Source organism: Pipistrellus hanaki, assembly GCF_964339955.1.
Source record: "Pipistrellus hanaki genome assembly, chromosome: X".
NCBI classification, from domain to species: Eukaryota; Metazoa; Chordata; class Mammalia; order Chiroptera; family Vespertilionidae; genus Pipistrellus; species Pipistrellus hanaki.
The window spans coordinates 21,439,402-21,448,851 of NC_140524.1; the positions used below are offsets into that span (position 1 = coordinate 21,439,402).

Sequence of the window (9,450 nt, forward strand, 5' to 3'; positions counted from 1 at the left end):
GAAAGGGGATGGGAACTGTAGTTGCATACCTTTAACTCTAAATGGTTAGAAATGTGGAAAAACATTAACTATTAAATACTTAATAGTGCCCCGGTAGTGTGGCTCAGTTGATTGGGGTGTTGTCCTGTACACCAAAAATGGTTGTGGATTTGATTCCGAGTCAGGGAGGGCACATACCTAGGTTGTGGGCTTGATCCTCCAGGCCAGGGCCTGTGTGGCAACCAATCAATGTTTTCTCTTCCCTTCCCTTCCCTTCCCTTCCCTTCCCTTCCCCCTTCCCTTCCCTCTTCCCTTCCCTCTTCCCTTCCCTCTTCCCTTCCCTCTTCCCTTCCCTCTTCCCTTCCCTCTTCCCTTCCCTTCCCTCTTCCCTTCCCTTCCCTTCCCTCCTCCTCCTCCTCCTCCTCCTCCTCCTCCTCCTCCTCCTCCTCCTCCTCCTCCTCCTCCTCCTTCTTCTTCTTCTTCTTCTTCTTCTTCTTCTTTCTCTCCCTCTCTCTCTCTCTCTCTCTCTCTCTCTCTCTCTCTCCCTATAATTTACAATAGTCTGTTTTATACATTTTCTTTAACCTGGCTGAAGCACTAACTTTTGTGAAGTGCCATTCCTTGTGTTTCTCTCCTTTCAGAAAATTGTTTGAGTGACACTGCATATCACACTTTTTTCTCCTTGCACTACTGTTAAAGGTAACACCTAACCTAAGATTCATATGCTTCACTCAATATTTTAATTGCTTTTTAACTGAAACATTCATAGTTGATGTAGTTGGAAATTTTACAGATACATCATTAAATGAGTTTATTTTTTATTACCGTTTTCACATTCTTTTAATAGCATTATATTTGAAAACTATATTAGATATCAGAGACCTGCTTCCTAGCTTCAACTTGCTCATATAGGTATCAGCTGAGTGATCTTAGATAAGCAAATTAACTTCTCCTAGCCTCTGTAATCTCACATAAAATAACCACACATGGTCACTAGGAGGATCATGTGAAATAATGGATGGGCTAAACTTTATTTATCTAGGAATGTATCCCAAGAAGTCAGAAAGAATACAAGCACCCCTATGTTCATGGCCGCACAATTTACAATAGCTAAGATTTGGAAACAGCTTAAGTACCCATCAGCAGATGAGTGGATTAAAACATGGTGGTACATCTACACCACATGTGTCAAACACAAGGCCCGCGGGCCAAATCCAGCCTGCCAGGCCTTGCAATGTGGCCGACACCGCGCTGTCATCACTGCACTCTGCTGTCAGTTTATGACATTGTCAGTTTATGACTGTTCAGTAAACCATTCAGCCCGCGATTTAGGCTGGATTTTAGATTTTGGCCCCTTCTCTGATTGAGTTCGACACCCCTAATCTACACAATGGAATACTATGCTGCTGTAAAAAAGAAATAATTCTTACCATTTGCAATAGCATGGATGGACCTGGAGAGCATTATGCTAAGTGAAATAAGCCAGAGCAAAAAAGATAAGTATACCTCATTTGTGGAATATAATGAACAATATAAACTGATGAACAAAAATAGATCCAGAGACAGACAAGCATCAGACTGTCAAACCTCAGAGGGAGGCACGGGAGGGTGGGAGGAGTGTAAGAGATCAACTAAAAGACTTTTATACATGTGTATAAGCATAACCCGGACACAGACAGTATGGGGGCAGGGACTTGTGCTGGGGGAGAGGAGGAGCGCAGCTGGGGAGAGGTCAATGAGGAAAAAGGGAGACATATGTAGTACTTTCAACAATAAAGAATTTAAAGTAAAAAAATTTAAAAAAAGAACCTCTGTACTGTTTTTCCTCATGGCTGGACCAGTTTACATTGCCACCCATGAGAGTACACAATGGTTCCCTTTTTTCTACGTCTTTATCAGCACTTATCTCTTGTTGTTTTTATAATAGACATTGTAATAGGTGTGAGGTGATATCTCGTTGCTGTTTTGATTTGCATTTCCCTGATGACTAGTGCTATTGAGCACTTTTTCATGTGTGTATTGGAAATCTGTATGTCTTCATTTCATATATCATGATATACTGTTATGTATGGAATGATTCTACACATCATATTATAGTGTGTGATGTATAGAATTAAGTACTTCATTATTTTAGCAGATCCCTTACAGATATTACATACTATGAATATATCATAATTTATTTTTGCATTCCTCTATTAATAATCATTTAAGTTGTTTCCATTTTTTCCTCAGTCACTAACAATTCTGTGAAAAACTGCCTTATACACACTATCATGGGCAAAGACGGCAACAAGAAAGGTATACTCATTTAACTTGATTGTGAATCCGAATTTTCTGGAGAGCTTGTTAAAACTCAAATTGCTGCCGAAACCGGTTTGGCTCAGTGGATAGAGCGTTGGCCTGTGGACTGAGAGGTCCCAGGTTGGATTCCGGTCAAGGGCATGTACCTTGGTTGCAGGCACATGCCCAGTAGCAGATGTGCAGGAGGCAGCTGATCGTTGTTTCCCTCTCATCAATGTTTCTAACTCTCTATCCTTCTCTCCTCCTCTCTGTAAAAAAATCAATAAAATATTTTTTAAAAACTCGAATTGCTACCCTTTTTTCTAACTGAGTTTGTAATTCTATAGGCATGGATGTGGGGGTCTGCAAATTTCCATTTCTATCAAGTTCCTAGGCAGAGCCTATTCTGTTGCTCCAGCAAACTAACTACATTTTGGGAAGCACTATCCTATGTAGCAAAAGGATAGATAGCTATATATGTTCGGTAACCAGAAGATCAGGGATTTCCTATCTAATGGCTTCTATTTTCTCTATGAAATAAGAATTGCGGTCAAATATTGAAAGTGAGGGGGCAGGAGAAAAGTGGTACTAGGTAGGTGGTTAGAGAAGAGTGGAGAAGTTTAAAAAAATAAACTATTGCTGAAGTTAGGAGAGAGAATTGATCAAAGGGTATGAAGTCAAATTACTGGACAATATTGAAGTCTCATTTGTGATCTGTGGTCTCATTTGAGATCTATAATACAATACAATCATTCTGCTCAATTGTGTGACATTTTCCAGTAGACATGGAGAAAGCACATTATCAGTGTCACCCAAAACTGAGGTTTTGCCTCCCCAGTGTCTCAAAAAGACATTCAGTACCTCATGCCCCAAAACCAGACATCTCCATTGATTACTCCCTCACTCTCATAGTCAACCCCTTATCAATATAATAGCTAACACTTAATATAATGCTTACTATGCTTTAGAAATGTTATGAATGTGCTGTGTTGTGTGTATTAACGTATTTAATCCTGACACTTCCTATGAGTACTATTATTACCTTCATTTTATAAATGAGGATACTGAGGCACAGAGAAATTATCGATTTTTCCAAATTCATGCAGCTAGGAAGTATCAAAACTGGGCTTCAAACCAGTCATTCCAGCATAAGAGGTGAATGACCCACGACCTGTGTGGTTCAGAGCTTGGGCTCTGGAAGAGTGGCCACACATAAATGAAAGAGACGAGACAAGAAGCAATAATTTGGAAACATTGGGGGACCAGGCGGAAGCCCAGTTCAAGAGGAAGGACTCTGGGTGGGCTCAGGCCTTGCCATCCTTTTATTCAATTTGGGATACACCTATTGCCCTTAGGCAGGCAATTTCCACTAACAGGCAGACCACCTTATCAGTAAGGATTTACATGACTGTGGTGGGGAAGCTACCATTGTCTGGACTAAACAGTGGTGTACAGCCCTGACCTTTGCCAGAGCTCAAGGGTCATCAGCCTTCTGGGTTCCTTGTCCACACCTCTCTGGTAGTTGTGAGAATAAACAAGTCATATTTTCTGTCAAAGAACAGTTTAGACAGCTGCCATGTTGGCCACATAGCTTGAAACAGTAAAGGCCAACCCCTTCCTTTGAATTAGCCAATCGTGAAAGACTGCACCTGAGCTCTAATCAAGAGCAAAGGAGAGGTCACATGCATCATTCTGCTTGGTGTGCACGAGCTTACAGACCGTATGTATGCACCCTTCTATATAGGTAAATATGTTTGCCTTGCTGCGTGGTTCCCGAATGTTTTCTATTCTACCAGAATCCCTGACTTGGGGGACTCGCCTTATTTCTAACATAGTGAAAACAATGGGCGACTTCCCCCACAAGGGTCCAGTTCATAGGCTGTTCTGTGTTGTTTCAACTTCCTAAATATCTTTCTGATATATCCACTCTTCTCCATCTCTACAACCCTAGTCCAAACCATGTCATATCTCATCTAGAATACTGCCTTAAACTCCTGAGCAGTATTCTGGCTTTTATGCTTGCCCCTTTATAACTCATTCTCCACATTGCTACTGAAGCACTATCAAAAATACAAATTAGCTCAAGTTTTTCTCCTATATTAAAGCCCTTCAGTGGTTTTCCATCATTCTTAGCATAAACCCCCCAAATCCTATTTATGACTTACAAAGTCTTGGATGATCCTGACAGCTTCTTAACCCCCCAACTAGATCACTTTTCATTATTTTCCCTAAATCACTATGCTGCAGCCATAGTAGTTTCATTTAAGTTCTTAAAATATATCAAATTATTTTCTTCAGTAGAGCCTTTTCACATGCTGTTACTATTATCTAGAATGTCCATCCAATAGTTCTTTCCATGAATGGTTACTTTTCTTTTTCTATTGTTGACACTATCACAAATGTCCCCTTTCCTACCCCTTTGCTCACCTCCACCCAGCTCCTGAAACCCCCCCCCCCCCCCCCCCCCCGGCCTTCACCACCCTGTTGTGTGTGTTCATGGGCTATGCATCTTATGTTCCTTGGGTAAGCTCTTCACCTTCTTTTATTTCTCATACTTGAACTCTCAGCTTCCACATCACTATTTCAAAGAGATCTCCCGTGACTCTCATAAGTAGGTTTCCTCCCATTGCACAAATATGGGAACCCCTTTCACAGCCTGCGTGGTTCAGGGTTTGGGTTCTGGAAAAGGGCCACACACAAATGAAAGAGACTAGAAAAAATTTAATTTGGTGATATGGGGGGGCCAGGCGAGAACCCACCTCTAGTGAGGACTGCCACTAAGCTCTAGCCTTGCTATCCCTTTTACTGAGACTATGGGATACACCCATTACCCGTAAGCAGGTTTGGGATAAACCCATAGCCCTTCGGCAAGTAATAAGTGGATTATCAGTAAGGATTTATGTGGTTATTTTATGGGGAAGTTGCCTCAATTACGGTTGTCTCAATTAGATTTGGCTCTAATAATTTTTGTAATTTCTATTATTGCAACTTGCTTTCTTCATAGCAGTTTTTAAAATTTGTTTTTTTTTAAATTTGTCTTATTGTTAATTTTATCACACAGCCTTCCACAGGAATGGTACACTGTTTCCCCGAAAATAAGACACTGTCTTATATTAATTTTTGCTCCCAAACATGCGCTACGTCTTATTTTCAGGGGATGTCTTATTTTTCCATGAAGAAGAATACGGTACACATTTATTGTTAAATGAAAATAAAGGAAATTTATTACCTGTATATGGTACTGTAGTACGGTAGTTGTCAATACAAACCAGACGAACTGTGAATCCTACAGTATCAAGAATTTACTCATTTATTCAATGACGATCATGTCATCTCCTGGAACATCATCATAACAATCTAATTCCTGAATTTCCTGGTGAATTTCTTGTGACTCCATTTCTTTCAGAATCAGTGGACCAAATCTCTCATGTTTAGCAATAGCATTCTGAGACAGAGCCTAGGGGGCCTTATTTTCGGGGGATGCCTTATATTTCACTCAGAAGGAAACCTGTAAGTAGGTCTTATTTTTTAGATGTCTTATTTTCGGGGAAACACGGTAGTTTCATGAGGGCAGGGAACAAGTCAATTTTATTCTACTATTGTATACCAGTCCCTACAATAGAGGCTAACACGTAATAAGTACCCAATAAATATCCGAGAAGGCAATGAGTTAATGTATTTGACGCAGCCACGTGGTAATGTCAGGAAGTATGATATGTACATTGAACAGTACAAGGGAGAGATTTGACATAGGAGTCATAGGAATATTTATCATAGAGGACACTCTGGGAATGGATGGGATTTACCTAAGAGTGAGGATAGAATGAGAACACAGAGGATCTAGGCATAAGACTGAAAAAAAAAAACAAAACAAAAAAAACCTCTAATATTTAAAGATCCACTTGAAAAGAATGAGCTATCAAAGCAGTGTGAGAATGAAGAAATGCTTTTATAGTCAAACTAGTGGCCCAGTGCACAAAATTTATGCATGGAGTGGGGGTTCCCTCAGCCCAGCCTGCACCCTCTCAAATCGGACATCTCTCTCGCTATCTGAGACCTCTAGCTCCTAACTGCTCACCTGCCTGCCTGCCTAATTGTCTCTACCTGCCTTTGCCTGCCTGCCTGATTGCCCCTAACCCCTCTGCCTGCCTGCCTGATCACCCCTAACTGCCCTCCCCTGCAGGCCTGATCTCATGCCCAACTGCCCTCCCCTGCCAGCCTGATCTTGCCCCCAAATGCCCTCCCTTGAAGGCCTGATCCCACCCCCAACTGCCCTTCTCTGCTGGCCAATTTTTTTCTGATTGGTCAGTTTCTATACCAGTCAGCGTCAAAAGCTCTGCCTCCTAGACAACCATTGGCTCCTCAGAGTTGACCCAGATTTGGTTTTGGTTGGTCAGTTTCTATGCCAGTCAGCATCAAAAGCTCCACCTCCTAGGCAGCCATTGGCTTTTTACAGTTGACCCAGGTTTTTTTTTTTTTTGGTTTTTTTTTTTGGTTTTTTTTGTGGGGAGACTGTTTATTAAGTAGTTATTACAGGGTCAGACCACATAAATGGTGTCAGCCCCTGGAATGTGACCTCTCAATGTTGATCACAAAGCCCCCAAGGCTGGTCCTGGTGAGTCCCAAGGTCAGAAATGAAACTGAAAGGCTTCGGTCACATGTTGCTTCCAGGAGTCCAAGCTGAGCAGCAGGGAAAAGATGCCCATGACATGCCTGGTCTCCCCATCAAACACCACCAAGGTCTGATAGGACAGCAGCTGCACGCCTGCCTCTGCCAGGAGTCAAATCATGATAGGCAGCATGGCAGGATTGGAGAGCTGAGCCCAGAACAGGAGCAGGGGCAGATCCCTGTGGAGAGGCACTTCTGGTCTGAAGGCAGCTCCATTGAGTCCCTGCAGCACAGGTGTGTTGCAGAGAGAAGGCGCTGACAAGGGCCTTGGCATTCACAACCCCCGCGAGGGCTCTCCCCTTCACTATGTCCATGAACTGGGCAGTGATCTCCTCACAGCAGTTCGGGGCCTCCTTGGTGCTGGCGCCCATGTGGGGCAGGTGATGACATTCTTGGGGTCCACCAAGGCACGGTCCCGAGGCGACTCCTCCATGAACACATCCAGAGTTGCACCGACACACTGCCCTGACTGCAGGGCCTAGCACAGGGCACCCTCGTCCACGATCCCTCCACAGGCGCAGTTCACCAGTACACGCTCTTCTTGCACAGGGCAAAGGTGCTGTGGTTCAGCAGGCATGTCATGGAGGGCCGCAGAGGGGTGTGCACAGTGATGAACTCACAAAGAGGCCCAATATCCTCCAAGGGCAGCTGCTGAATGCTGAAGGAGGCCAAGACTTCTGGTGAGATGATGGGGTCGTACCCTATAGTCTTCATCCCAAAGGACTGCATCAAACTGCCACCTCTCTCCCAATCCTCCCCAGGCCAAGAATTCCCAGGATCTTTCCATTCAACTCGGTTCCCATGAACTTCTTTCGGTCCCATTTGCCATCCTTCATCAAAGCCACCGCCTGGGGAATCTGCCTGGCCAGATACATGATCATCCCACGGGTGAGCTCCGCAGCATTAAGCCTGTTCCCATTGGAAGTGTTCATGACCAGAATGCCCTTCCTCATGGCAGCCTCCAGATCTACGTTGTCCACGCAGGTGCTGGCCGCGCCCATCACCTGGAGTTTCTACTGCGTTGATGGCCGAAGGGAGATAAGGCCTTCACAGTCCTGCAGCTCAGCTATCAGCTCCTCTTTGCTCAGGTTCTGCTTCTCCACCACCTGCAGCTCTCCATCTTGCATGATCTTCCAGCAGCAAAGGTCCAGGCTGTCAGTGATGAGCATTTTCTGTAGATTTGCGAAGGCCATTGCTGGAGCAGCTGCGGAATTGGTGCTCTCTCTGGACAGAAACACCTGATTGGTCAATTTCTATGCCAGTCAGCGTCTCTGGGCCTATCAATGGGGTCTGATCAGAAAGGCGGGGCTGATCAGCTGCCGGTGGAATCTTGGAGAGAAATAGCGGCAAGGCTGCTGGCCAGACTGTGAGAGAAAAAGAGAGGCAAGTGCTGGTCAAAAGCTGCCACAGAGGCAATGGATCAGTCCCTGCTTCTCTCTTCAGGCCTTTCTCTGGCCCTGATTCGCAGCCCCCTCAGCAGTCAGTGCTGAGTCACCGAGCTTGCAGCGGAAGCAGTCAGTGCTGCGGTGGAGCTTCCTTGTAAAGGTGTTACACCCTGGCTCTTTATTATAGAGATGAATCAATTTTTTCATTCATGTCATCTGGATTTTGTGTTGGGAAGTTCTTTTGACTTTGCCTTCAAAATATGTCCAGAATCCAACAACTTCTCACCACATCCAATGCTAGCCCCTTAATTCAAGGTACTATGTCATAGGTACATAGTAACTATGACAATCATCTTTTGGTAGATCTCCCTGCTTTCACCCTTGCTGCCTACAGTGTATCCTGGACACAGCAGCCAAAGTGTTCCTCTTATGAGGTAAAACAGATATGTCACCCCTCGGCTCAAGGCCCTCTAGTGGCTCCTGATTTCAACCACAGTAAAAGATGAAAGGGAGCAGAATTTGCCACCCCAAAATAAGTCTCTTAGGTATAAGGATTATTATTTTTTTAATCCTCACCCAAGGATATTTCTCTATTGATTTTTGGAGAAAGTGGAAGAGAGAGAGAAAGACCAAGCCAGAATCAAACTTGGGATCCTTTGGTCCGAAGGCTGATGCTCTAGCCATTGGGCAAAACTGGCTGGGGCATAAGGATTATTTTGAGTTGATGGTTTTTAAAAACCAGTAGACATAGGAAAAACACTGCAACTTCACTATAAATTACCCTTTTGTTGGAGACATTTACATTTAGCAGCAAAATCTCCATTTATAAGGTTGTCTCCCTCTATGTAGCTGGAAGAGGAGGATTACTAAATCTCTGGAAACTGTCATTACTAGAGAAGACATTACTAATGGATTTAGGCCTGCATAACGACCATGCCCTGTTAACTATGATTTTCCTGATAACCTCCCATAACTGACTCCCCTCTCCCAATCTTCTTTTATCTTTAGCTTCAGATGGTATTTAAGGTAACAACTTGAATCATGTTGGGGAATTACTCAGTTTTCCTGCATCTCTCCCATGTATACAGGAGAAATACATGTCATTAAATGTGCTTTACTCATGTTAATCTGTCTTTT

General features: G+C 43.6%; 1 pseudogene across 1 annotated transcript; it reads right to left on the bottom strand.

The window, feature by feature from the left end:
* Positions 1–6,984: 6,984 nt before the first annotated feature.
* On the bottom strand, positions 6,985–8,121 carry LOC311615585 (D-3-phosphoglycerate dehydrogenase-like; annotated as a pseudogene). Its single transcript has one exon. The product of its transcript is annotated as a D-3-phosphoglycerate dehydrogenase-like (transcript).
* Between the last annotated feature and the right edge of the window lie 1,329 nt (positions 8,122–9,450).